This window comes from Neolamprologus brichardi, chromosome 7 (genome assembly GCF_056152115.1).
Source record: "Neolamprologus brichardi isolate AB-2024 chromosome 7, ASM5615211v1, whole genome shotgun sequence".
Taxonomy (NCBI): domain Eukaryota; kingdom Metazoa; phylum Chordata; class Actinopteri; order Cichliformes; family Cichlidae; genus Neolamprologus; species Neolamprologus brichardi.
This window is the reverse complement of record NC_142110.1, coordinates 49470987-49483385: the sequence shown is the minus strand read 5'-3', so window position 1 is coordinate 49483385 and position 12399 is coordinate 49470987.

The window sequence follows — 12399 nt, the reverse complement described above, 5'->3', positions numbered from 1 at the left end:
ACTGAGGGACTTTGATGTTGTGCCACGGATCTTAAAAGCATTTCCCTCCCCAGACGAAATGAGTCAGACAGTGACAGAGCCATAACTCACTGTCCGTGCTCCAACGGGCTCATTATGCCTTTTAAAATTGTCTGTTTTTCCTGAGTTATTTGGGGGATGAATGTCCCTCTTCCTCTCTGTCATTAAGAAACTGATGACATCACAGCCAGGAAGCCCTAATGACAAACTTCAGGAACCAATAAAGTCAACAGAGGGTCCGGTTTCCTGGAGGCGCAACTTTATTTAAAGGGCTGATAAAAACAAAAAGAATGCAGCATTAAAACAATCGCAGAAGAATTTGGTGCCACACCTAAGGAAATTAAAACTTTACTGGAAGATTGCAACTTCACTTAGACATCTTCAGATATCAGAGGGGTGTATCGAGCATGCACTTGGAGATGTTGGCACATTAACAGCCTATTTCTCAAAACAGGGCAAACCAAAACAGATTTCCTTCTAACAAACACGTATATGCGTGAGGCATGTGTGTCTGTCTGTCTGGGTCCCGTCCTGTTGCTAGTCAGATGGGTGTCTGTGAAGAGGATTACTACTGTAAGCCTGCTTTACCCACACACACACTGTTTCAAAGACCTACATTCACAAGACCCACTTTCCACGCCATCCAATCCCCTCTAACCACCCCATCCTGCACTCTGCTAAAGAACACATGGCATTTCATAGAGAATACCAGAGACAAAAATCATATTTACTGATAGCAACTTTGCAGTGGAGACAGAAAGATGTCTGTACGTTTTTCTTCATGTCCTCCTTATTCGATGAAACCCTTTAGAAGTGTCTGAAATATCAGACCTTTCAAATAGATCTTGTCCAGCATAATTAGTGGGGAATTTATGTGCTTATATGTTTCTTATTGCTGTATTTTGCTTGTCTATTTGAACAACTTTTAAAAAAAGAAAAAGACTGAAAAATGCAAATTTTTTGCTAGTGATATACTACACCATAAGACTAAGAATCACAAACATAAAGCCACATTGAAAAAGATATATCAGCAAGTGCTTGTGGCTGAAACACAAGGATGGATGCATATTTATATTCTTTCTTATTAAAGACTGTGCTCAACACCTACACAACTTTATATCTTTGTATCTCCTTCAAAACCCACAAAGAAACCTTCACACAGAGACAATCACTTAAATCAAAATCTATTTCCACATGATGGGACCCTTAAATCTCATGGCTATCTGTGTGTGTGTTGTGTGTGTCCTTCGAAACAATAATCCCCAACCCTGCTAATACAGCTAAAGCGGCTCGGAGCTGTGTGTGGTTGTGTGTCCTTATATCCATGACCCATGACTTCTCCAGACAGGATGACCCCGATTCAATAATTCCATTAAAAGTATTGCAGATTTCTCCAGAATCTCTCGTCAGCATGTACATGTACACAGCAAAAGTAAGCTGTTTGTGTGAATCGCTTCTAGGAAAAACATGAGTGATTTAGTTCCACAGTATTTGACTCAGTGTGTTTAAATGAGTCTGTTTTAGGAAAAAACAGCAAAAACGCTCCCTTCAACATCTTCTAAGGAAAGAATATTCAGCCAAATAAATACAATAATAAAGAGTTTTTTCTAGCTCTTTTTGAGAATGAGGTGTTGTATTATAAATTAGTGGAATTGGTGAAGCGGTGCCCCTAGTGGTATAATGCAGTAAATGGCAGCTAATCCCAGTAACGAGTGAGCAAACGAGTAGCATTTATTGATAAAAATTTGGCTTTAATATACAATATACCTTTTGACTGTCAAATGACAGTTATGCTACTGTGAAACTGTCAATGGTTAATGCTAGCTGAAGTAAGTCCGAAGTGAACTAAGAAACAGCCGGTCACGCCTTGTACCAATTTATTTACCTTTAGCACATCAAAATGTGGTGTAGCAAACGTTTTAAAAAACCGCCCGTTGTGTTAGCTTACTAATTTGCCATTAGCCAAATTTACAGGGGTAAGCTCCTTAGACTTCCAGTGGTATAAATAACATCAAATACCATGTTTTAGCTAAACTAACTGTTTGCTAGGGCTGGATACTTCTGTAAACAAAGTTCCCCAAAGTCACCTTGGGACAAGACTATCACCTGGATACTAACCACTTAAGCTCCAGCCACAAGAAGAAGTGGCTATCAGCATCAGGTAAGCAGTGTTGGGAATGGCATGTTACTGCCATTAAATATTTTGGTAATGCAGAAATGTAGCACATTATTATACTGAGTTCAGTAATCATATTGCAGTTACGGCATTTCTTATGTTACTTAAGTTTTTCAGATATCTGCCAGATGGGTGGATAGAAATAATAATAATAATAATAATAATGATAAAAATTTAAAAAGTCAAGCATGTCTATTTCTTCCTGTGCACTTCCACTACAATGAGCTAATTTCAGGAAGGAGGAAGTGGAAGTGGTAGAGTGGTCTCTAACTTTTGAGGAGTGTCGATATGGACTTTGCTTTTATTTCCATTGCACCAAAGAACAAGAGCCTAGTGTTAAAGTGCAAACTGCATTAGGACAGAAACAATACTCCTAGCACAATGTCTGTGCTTTGCAAGTGCCTGCACACACAGCAAAGAACCCTGAGTGTATGCCAACCCCAGCCCAGGAGCCAGACACTGAACTTCAATAGGTAACACAGGTAGCCTGTAGTAACGTAGCCTCCATTTCTATCTGTACATGTTTCCACAGTAGAATTACAGTGGCAGTAACTCTGAAGTTTCTTTGGGCTGGTTTTTCAATTTTGCTTTGTGTTTATATTTAAACACTAAAAGGAAGCTTGTGTGTGTGTGTGTTCATTAGGATGGGCATTAGTGTCACTATGTGGGACTGAATGGACTGTGGGTTTTTTATTGTTAACAATTAATCTACTTACAAAGCTTCTGAATAAAAGAACAGTAATGTAATGACTAGGGTAACAAATTAGTTTGTCCAGAGAGTACTCTTAAGTAACATAATGTATCAACAATCAACAATTAATGCAGTATTTTGTGTAACAACGTAACACCGCAGGTGAGTAAAATACATAGTCACTTGTCGTCCCCCCCCCCCCTCCAAAATGGCTTTATTGGTGCTTTATTCTGCTTTTTGAACAGCTTGTAAACTCTGCTGGGGGAATTTTGCATTTAAGGCTTGCTGGCAGGATGAAAAGAAAAGGAAAGAAAGAAGGCTTTCTGTCGTTCTTCTCTTCACTCATTTCTAGAAATGAGTGGAATCCAGAATTTTTTCACTTAATGCATCATATTTTAAAGGTGTAGCACCTGCAGAGATTCCCTATTTTGCAGGAGCACCTGTGTGATGGTGAACTGTGAGTATAAAAAAAATGAAATAAAACGAAATCTAAAAATACAAAATAATTCTTTCACATGAAATTAAAATGTCACAAGGAAAAGAGGTACTTACTCAATGGCTCTGGCCCTGCTGTGCCCCTGATTCACTGCTCATACCTAAACAAACCAATAGTCTTTCCTTTTGAGTCATGCATCAACCAAACCTCTTAAAAACACGTACTGCAGGGCAATTCCCATAGAGTAAAGTAAAAACCATCCAGAGCGTCACAAGTGGTGCTGGGACAATTTATACAGTGTTGTATTAGAAAAACAAAGTTCAGACATTGGTGACCTTGGTTACAGCCATGGTGGGAGGTTATAATATTTTTCTATCAGGGTCACTTCACTATCTCAACCAATAGTATCTCTATTCTTCTGGATTCTCGCCACCTTTGGCCGTGTCTTTCTTCTATTGCTATTGAACCACTGGGTTAGCAGCTAATTCAGTCAGTATCCATATTTGTCACATGTGCTATATGTGGGCCTCCTGTCCTTCAGTTTTGTTCTGTCCTTGTGCATGTATTACTTCGTCTACCTGCTTCTCAACAGCTGAGTGAATCCCATTGATCTGGGTGATTTATAGTTTGAAGTTCTGCTCTGCCACAAAGGAGATAGTTGTTGCAAGCTGAAGCTTGTAAATTAGTTTTTCTTTTTTTTTTTAAATTGAAGCTGCCTCCTCACTCACCAGGGTTGCAGGTCCAATAGTTGTTTTTATTGCTTAAGAAGGTTCCTAACTGACCTGGAAGTAGCTTCATAATGACAGCTGGCCAATTCAAATTAAAATACCAAATGCTTCCTTTATAACCTCCTTTAGTATAGGACACGCAATGGATACTCCTTGTAAAAGGAGGTGAGATAATACCGCTCTGTATTTCACACAACTGCCATTTAAAGAAAATCAACATAACTGACAAGTGGTGATAATCACATGCATGGTAATGTTTCTATTTCTTGCCACAATCCCTTCATATGTTTTAAACCTTCATCTACAGGCTTGTAAAACCCACGAGTGAACTATGAACTGTATGCTGCTGTAATAAAATGAGTTTATTATGAAGCAATTACCTTACCTAACATATATATATATATATATATCTATATATATACCTATATCAAGGTTGTTTATTTAGTGCGTTTAACTATTGCTGTTTTGCTAGTGTTTAGGATTAATATAAATTCTGTTCATTTTTGCCACAAAGCTTTAATTAATTGGCAGTTACACTGGATCGCCAGTCGTTCTGTTTCATGTGAGCCAAGTCAACAAAATCCACTATTACATTATAAAGTAAACCGAGCACCACATTTCTCTTTTCCCTTATACATTCTTTGTTGCATCTTTCCTTGACCTCATGACATTTCCTGCTGAGGTCAAGGTGTAGCGATTAGGAGAAGACCTCAGGAAGAGAAATCAATAAAACCCTGAAATTACATGGTGCATTTGTGTCACCGTGGAGGACAATCTGAAAGGAGCACTTCCAACACGCTGAAAATAACGCGTCCCTGGTTGGGGCCTCCATAGGTGGGGTTAGTGGTGGCTGCATTGTTCTGTTGCAGGTGTGTGAATATACCCTGACCTTTTCGTGTCAGGGATTATTTTTCAAATCAGAATCTAGCACTCAATCATATGCAGACATCCTCTGGATTGTTAAGCCAATTATTTCTTGAATATGAGTCATGTGACACCGTATAAATGCTGATGTGCAGTATTTATGGATGAATAGTTCCTGCATGCTTTGTCCTTGCATTTGCCTGGCGTGTCTCGCATGCTATTTGCTCACCTCTGCCTGTGTTTGTGCTCGTGCGTATATGCTGTCATATATTTGTGCACATGTGCCTGCTTGTGGGGGAGAAGCACAAAGCCCCGTGCCGGTAGACAAAGAGCAAGCCCCCATCTCCCTCTCTTCATCTTCCCTGGTGGGGAGATAAGACAGCCTGTGCCCCAAGGGGCGGCCAGGGCTTGGGATTGGGGGTGACGGAGGTGGTGGGGCGTGGACAGTCTAGCCATGTTTACATGCTGGGAGTTCAATAGGGGGTTTAAAGAAGATGACAGTCAGTTCTGGCTTTCATATGCTGCTTTAACCCCAGTATGGCCGCCCTCTTGTCTTTCCTGACCTGCACGTACTAAAGAAAACACAAAAAACAAACACAAGTACAGATGGGCTGAAAGGCATGCAAACACACATGCACACTGAAGTCCTGTTACATGGAAATAGTATGCTCTCTCGCTATGAAATCTTTCTGGGTGGTCAGTGAACACTGAAGTGCAGTAAATTAAAAGACTTTGCTATTACTGTAACTAAAATTAGCTGACACTAGCAGGAACACAGCTCCCTGATTGTAATTAGAAAAATGTTTTGAGCACAGCACTTTAGTGTGATGAATTTTGAGCCAACATTGATCTGGTTCGTACAGACAAGCTGGCTGTAATTGGAATTTGTGAGTTTCTAAACCAGTGCTTACTTACGTCCTCCGTTTGACTGTGCAGTCACATATGCCTGCATGTAGAGCACAGGAATACACAAAAGCAGGATCTCTTGAAGGTTTCTGAGGGAAGGTTTTGAAACTCTGTCTTTTAAACGGCAAAACGCAGTTACGACAAAGGACAGCACAGAAATCACCTCACCACACACCAATGTAGCTGAGAGAAAAGCACAATGTACACTATTAAACATTGTAAGTTCTCAAGTTGGATCCTCATTTGTCTTCACAGCTGAACTTATTTTCATTCAAGAAACAAATTTTGAGTTTTGTGACATGCTCCATTATCCTGCTGTAAATAGCCATAAGAAGATTTGTACACTGTGGTTGTTCTTAGAGGTTGTCAGCAACAATACCAGGGTAGGATGTGACATTTAAAAGATAGTCAGTTGGTATTACGGGGCCTAAAGTGTGCAAAGATCCATTACACCACAACCAGCAGCCCAAAACTGTTGATCTGTGCTTTGATATTGTTTATCCCAAATTCTCACCCAAACAACTGAATGTTGCAGCAGAAATAAAGACCACCGGACAAAACCGTCTTCTGTTGTCCAGTTTGGGTGAGTTGTGTGAATCATAGCCTCAGTTTCCTGTTCTTTGCTGAATGGAGCGGCGCCTGATGTGGTCTTCTGCTGTTGCCCACTGTGTTGTGCATTCAGAGATGCTCTTCTGCATACCTTGGGTATAATAAGTGATTATCTGAGTTGCTGTTGTCTTCCATTTGAAACTGTCTGACATCAACAAAATATTATTAGATAACTGCCACTTACGAGATAGTTCCTCTTTTTCATACAATTCTCGGTAAACCCTAGAGACGGTTTTGTGGGAAAATCCCAGTAGATCGGCAGTTTCTGAACTATTCAGACCAGCTTAGACGGAGTCAGAAGGAGTCAAGCATGTGTACCTAATAAAGACGGAACTGAGTTTTACCTCAAAATAATAACAGTAAGCACATTTTCATTTTTAAGCATTTTTAGCACACACAAGTAGAAATGTTCTTTCTGTATCACTGCACAGTTATTGCAGATAAAAATCATTCATCAATCATTTTTAGGAAGTTATTAGCACCAGATTTGCATTGAGACAGGGCTGTAGCCAGCTATTACCTTGATTTGCAGTTAACATATTATTTTCTCAATTAATTAATATGTTTCTGTTATAACTATTCTTTTAATGACTGGAAAATGGAGAAAAGAAGCACCAAAAAATAGGGATTTGTGTTCTAGGGCATACATTGTAAAACTTAAACACAAAGTACTAAATTATGGAGAACAACTAAAACAAAAACCAGCTGGTATACTGTGAAAACCCGTGCCGTTACAGATTTAGGCATCACAGGCTTAATGACGAAAGAAACAGGATGACTCGTCTTCAACTGTCTGTTGGCTTTTCACAAATATTGCAAGCCTCACACCGTATCTGATTTCATTTACTTAAGCAGCTGCAATGTCTTTCTGGTGGAGCAGAGTGCTAAATGAAATTGACTTGTAAGTGCAGACCTGCAAAAGCCATGCAATTGCCAGAGATCAAACTGGCAAACAACAAAAATTATAACACAATTTAAATTGTTTTCCCCAGCTGTGTGAATCATCATCTTAATATCTTTCTAAGTGACACTCCACCCAGAATCTGCCTTTTGAGTCCAAAATGCTCAGCAGGTCTGCTTTTAGCGACGGTTTTGCAAAATAAAGATTGTTTGGATTTCTGTATTCTTCCATAGATTCCCCTGTTTTATACATTATACCCTCTACATGGCCATAACATTAAATCATCACATACATCCCTCTCTCTGGTGCCCTTTCTCTCCCATTTGTATTGAATGCTGTGCGCTTATTATTACCAAGATAAATCAAGAGAAATGCCTGTGAACACTTGAAACATAACCTGTGAGAAATAATTCATCTGTGCAATATCACCGTGGGACAAGCTTGAGATCACTACAATATCGTATTCCTTTCCTTTTTCAATTATGTTAACCAAGCAGAGACATTCCCTAAGCTTGCCTCTTGATTATGAATTGCACTGTCCTCTGTCCATTTGGACCTTTCTCCCACAGGCCAACACTGTGATGTCACGCTACCTGACAGAGACCTGACTTTAATAAAGCAATGGGAAATTTATTTTCAAAAGGAAGGAAGCAGTGTTTGGCGACAAGATGACTGCCAAATACAAAGGTGAAGGCACGTCCTGCAGGGAGTGTGTGACCTTTTCACACACTAACACACAAACACTGATGTCTTAAATCAAGTGGTCTCTCTGAAAGAACACCAAGTCCTGTGGCAGCAACACGGAACTGTGCAACATGTGGGTATACGCGCAGCTGAGTCGGTGTCTCGTCGGCTGTCTGCGACCGCATTCCTTGCAGCAGGAGGGGAGCAGACAAGGTCGAGGGCTAAACCGCCACATTGCTGCTGCTCTGCTTACAGTTTGGTGCGAGGTGACAAACGGCTACATGTGGATTGCAGTATTATGGCATTTTACAACCAGGTTAGCACTGCAGTGGCAACACAAACCTCACCCGCAGTCGAAGTCATTATCCAGACTGTTGCGTTCTTGTGTTGTGTGTTGCATTTCTTGAGAGAATTTGTGACGGAGACAACTGGAAGGGGAAACGGGGATGAGAGAAGGGGTCATAAAAGTAATTAGATTTGAATGTTTTGAGTTAAAAGTTGGTTTAAAATTGGACTGGAGAGCCGTCGGGGGGTTGTTGGTCCTTGTGTTTATGTGTGTCTTTGTTCTGTGTGTAAAGCTGACTTTGCAAGATTCCTGTGTGGATTGGAGTAAATGAGGGCTGTGGAATTTGAGTGGAGGGTAATCATCAGACCTGCAGGAGTAACCAGATACCGAGCGCCAGACTTCAGAGGAATGGGAATCCCTCCACACCAACACACCGCCTTCTGCGAGAGACATATTGGCTGGGCCAGAACAAGCCGTCCAGTCTCCTTCCCCCCACATTCAGTATCTCCTTTTTTTGTGTGCCTCTAAAATTCACGTGTAAAAAGTCTCTGTTTACAGCTATACTGTAAACAGAGACATGAAGTATCTTAAATACTTCCTGGAATACTTTTAAAGAATCAAGTGTGAATTATGACAGTGAATCGCAGCATTTATTCAACACACTGGACTATCTGAGAAACTGGTTGCAGACGATATTAATCTGCATAAATTAGATTACTTTTACTGCAGATGCTGTGGGGGCTGCATGTGGTTAGATTCAGGAAATAGAAGAACTTTTATCAAGGTTAAAAAGCAATTTCTCTTTAACCCCCTGCAGATGTTTTGGGTGTTAAATCAAGATAATGATATTTCCATAACCTCAACACCCAGAATCGACCTGACCTTTAGGCAGTATTTAAACACAAATACTGTAACTAAACAGCACATTATGATAAAGTGGCTTCAGCAGAGAAATTATAGTGATCCTTTCTGGAGAATTGCACACTCTTGACTTTTTATTTTATTTTTTCAGTGTGAAAATAAAGCACACCTCTTGTTTTTCAATTCTAAGGAATGTTTTCTGTACAGAAACATAATAAAAATAATCTGATTGTTATCAGGTCTTAGAATTAGCTAAATACACCCCATATGAACAACAACACATAGTATGCTACATTGTATTGTCACTTGTTTAGCAGAAGTTCTAGTTATAGAAATAGTACATGAAAAATGAAGTACACACATAGGACTTAAGAGGTTAAGTAGCTGCCAAGTGCGTCTAATCAATTGCAATTGATCATCAGCAAGTGTGAGCCCTTCTATGAAAACACAAGTTGTAGTAGTTTGTTGGTCTGGAGCAATCAGGTGTGTGTTGACACATGTGCCAAGGAGGAAAGACATCAGCAGTGACGTTAGAGAAGCAATTGTTGCTGCCCATCAATCTGGGAAGGGTTATAAGGCCATTTCCAAACAATTTGAAGCCCATCATCCTACAGTGAGGAAGACCATGGAGAGGAAAGTATTCAAGAGAGATGCCAATCTTCCTAGGAGTGGACTTCCAAGCAAATCACTCCAAGGTCAGACTGTGCAAAACCCCAGAAACCACATCTCAGTCTCCACGGGCCTCAGTTAGCATATTAAATGTGAAAGTTCATGACAGTACAGCTAGAAAAAGACGGAACAAGTATGGCTTTGGAAGGTTTGGCAGGGGAAAGCCTCTTCTCTCTAAAAAGAACATGGCAGCATGGCATGGGTTTGCATATCAGTCTAAACACCTCATACTGGTGGAAGGGTGATGATCTGGGCTTGTTTTGAAGGCACAGGATTTGGGCAGTCTGCAGTCATTGAGAGTGCCCAATGTGAGGCCATCCTTAAATTTGGGTGGAACTGAGTCATGCAACAGGACAATGAACCCAAGCAGAGCAGCAAAAATTTAATGGAATAACTAAAAAAGATCGCCATGTTAAACAGCTGACCTATTTTAGCAGTAACAATAATTTTTGCACATCAGGTCATCTCACATATCAACCAGCATACTAAGCTCATACCGCTTTTGCACATAAATCTATTTAATACTTAAATTTTTCATTTTTGTCTCCATTTATTTATTCATGCTATTTGTATTTTATTGTACATATTAACCGGCATCTGTGTGTGGACAGCAGAGAAAGAATTTCATTGTACAGAGATATGCTTTTTCTTGGTACACATGACAATAAATGCTTTGAATCTTGAATCTTGAATGTTGCGATGGCCCAGTCACGGTCCAGAGTGCTTGAGAGCATAATGAACAGGTACGTTTAGTCATTAATGAAGAGTGATCGAACAGAGCTTAAAAGTAGCAATGCTAAGTAGCTAACATTAGACCAGAGGTGTTGAACTCCAAGCCTCGAGGGCCGGTGTCCTGCAGGTTTTAGATATCACCCTGGGTCAACACACCTGAATCAAATGATTAGTTTATTACCAGGCTTCTGGAGAACTTCAAGACATGTTGAGGAGGTCATTTAGCCATTTGAATCAGCTGTGTTGGATCAAGGACACCTGCAGGACACCAGCCCTCAAGGCCTGGAGTTTGACAACCCTGCATTAGACTGATTGGGTCTGGCATGTCTCAAATGATTAGGTATGTTTGAGGTCACCGGCTTGGGATTGTCTGTTTTCTTAAAATGATCCCACAAGCTATATCTTAAATCGGTCACCTTCATGCTTAGATAAGGTATTTGTGAGGTCCACCTAACAATGGAATATATACATGCAGGGATATACTAAAAGTACCTGGATGGTTTACATATACCGGTCAAAAACTTTATTGTGGACTAGGACACACAACTGAGATCAGTAGTATAACCAAATCACTAGTTGTTGGTGGGATTCCCTCTCTTCAAGTTGTACACTCCTCTTCTATTTGGTTAAAATAAAGGTGGCAGAATAAGAAGTAGCTGGAATGAACAATAGGAAATGGTACCATCAAATTATAGCTTAAGTCATGGGGCAGGGTTTCAGATGGCTTTGTGGTTACGCTATACCTACTGGATAGGTTTATCACAGAAAGTACACATAGTTTAAGGATAGATATATGTACTCAAATGTATACGCAAGCACATATTTAAATTTGTTCTGTGTCTGCTGTGTTAGTCCACCCTGGGGCCTTGTTATGGGAAGAACCAGATCAAAGCGTTAGTCCTGAATCAAGCAGGAAGAAGAGATAAAGACATATAAAGGGAGGGAAACACTGAATGTATCGGGATGAATGCTACACCTTCTGCTTTTATCTCCTCACTCAATGCCATAACAATTCATGTTGCAGATAAAGGCTTGTCTATTCAAGCATGCTTGATTACAGACCTGTTGGAAATCTGGTTTCTTTTGTGCTACACTGACACATTCGCCGTCTACTTTGCATTGGCCTCGGAGTGCCAAAAAACTTCCTTGCTTCTATAGTTTGACCTGTCTGCCTCCCCCTTACTATAACAGATTTACATTGATTTTCTTTTGCAACATTCACAGTAGTGAGAGCTAACATTGTGAAAAATTTGAAAATATTTCTCAGAGATCATGTTTTTGATACTCTCGATTCACGATCACCTTGTAGAGAAGTAACACACTCTCTGGGTAAAAGTGTCATGTTGATGCCAGAGGTCAGAGAAGAATGGACAGACTACTTTGAACTGAGGGGAGGTCAACAGTAACTTAAATAACAACTTGTTTCAACCAAGGTATGCAGAATGCACGACATGAATGTACAACACATCAAACCTGGAAGTAGATGGGCTACAGCAGCTGAAGACCACAGCGGACGCCACTTTGTCAGCTAAGAACGGGAAACTGTGGCTACGGTTTGCATGGTTTCACCAAAACTGAGCAACAGAAGTTTGAAAAATGTTGCATGGTCTGATGAGTTTCAACGTGGGTGGTAGGTTCAGTATTTTGTGTAAACAACATGACAGCATGTATCCTTCCTGCCTTCTATCAACTGTGCAGGATGGGGGTGGTGTAATGGTGTGGCGGATAATTCCTTTGCAACCCTTAATATCAGTTCATCTGCATTTAAATCGTATTGTAATCAAAGGGCCTCCATAGTCACCGGGTCTTGGTCCAATATAGCAATGCTGGAAGGTACT